The sequence below is a fragment of the Arachis duranensis genome, chromosome 1 (assembly GCF_000817695.3).
Source record: "Arachis duranensis cultivar V14167 chromosome 1, aradu.V14167.gnm2.J7QH, whole genome shotgun sequence".
NCBI classification, from domain to species: domain Eukaryota; kingdom Viridiplantae; phylum Streptophyta; class Magnoliopsida; order Fabales; family Fabaceae; genus Arachis; species Arachis duranensis.
In genome coordinates, this window is record NC_029772.3 from 14754959 (window position 1) to 14756518 (window position 1560).

Consider the following 1560-nt stretch of genomic DNA (forward strand, 5'->3'; position numbering starts at 1 on the left):
TTGAGTTTGGACAACTGACGGTTCATCTTGTTGCTTAGATTAGGTATTTTTTTTTTCAGAATTCTTGAAGATGAATTCTAGTGTTTCATGATGATCTGTTGAAGTCTGGCTGGCTGTGAAGCCATGTCTAATTTCATTGGACCGAGATTTCAACTTATCATCACAAGAGCTTGTTGATAAATATCAATCTTGCTATTGGAGCAGTGATCTGCTAAGGCTTGGCTGGCCTTTGGCCATGTCTAGTGTTTTGGACCGAAGCTTTCTTTGAAAGCTTGGCTGGCTGTGAAACCATGTCTAATTCCTGGACCGGAGTCTTAGACTAAACATTGCTTGATTCCTGGAATTCTCATTAAGAATTTTGATACCTTTTTCCACTTTATTTTCGAAAAACACAAAAAAATTACAAATCATAAAATCCAAAAATAATTCTTGTTTGAGTCTAGTATTTCATTTTAAGTTTGGTGTCAATTGCATGCATTCATTCATGTGTCTTAAGGATCTTCAAGTTATTCTTGATGATTTCTTACTCTGATCTTTGAATTCTCTTGACTTGAGTGTTTATGTGTCTCATATGCATTCTCATTAGTGTCAGCAGTATACAAACTGCTAAGTTTGGTGTCTTGCATGCATTGTTATTTGATTTTAGTGCATTTTGATTATTCCTCAATATCAAAAATCCAAAAATATTTTTAATTTGTGTCTTTTCAAGTCAATAATACAGAGAATTGAAGATTCAGAATATACTGCAGAGGAATTATACAGAAAAAGCTGGGCATTCAAAACGCCCAGTGAAGAAGGACAGATTGGCGTTTAAACGCCAGCCAGGGTACCTGGTTGGGCGTTTAACGCCCAAAAGGGTATAGTTTTGGGCGTTAAACACCAGAATGTGCACCATTCTGGGCGTTTAACGCCAGGATGGCACAAGAAGGAAGATTTTGTTTTTAATGCAAATTTTTTTTCAAGTTTTCAAAATTTTTCAAATTCAAATCTTTTTCAAATCATATCTTTTCAATCATATGTTTTCAAAATTAATTTCTTTCTATTTTCAAAGATACTTGCTATCAATTAATGATTTGATTCAACATTTCAAGTATGTTGCCTTTTCTGTTGAGAAAGGTTTAATGTTTGAATCATATCTTTTCTTGATAGCCAAGTCATTAATTTTCAAAATCAAATCTTTTTAAATTGTTTTTCAAATCATATCTTCTCAATCACATCTTTTTAAAACCAATCATATCTTCTTAACCACATCTTCTTCAAAATAGTTCTCAATCAAACCTTTTTGATTTCTAATTTCAAAATCTTTTTCAAAAATCACTTCACTTCTTTCTCAATCATGATTTTCGAAAATCAATTAGTGTTTTTCAAAATCTTTTACCTAATTTTCAAAAATTACTTCTCTTCTCCTCACATCCTTCTATTTATGGACTAACACTATTCCTTAATGCAAAATTTGAACTCCATCTTCTTTGATAAGTTCGAATTTTCTACTTCTGTCTTCTATCTTTCTTTTCCTCTGACACCTAAAGAAATCTCTATACTGTGACATAGAGGATTCCA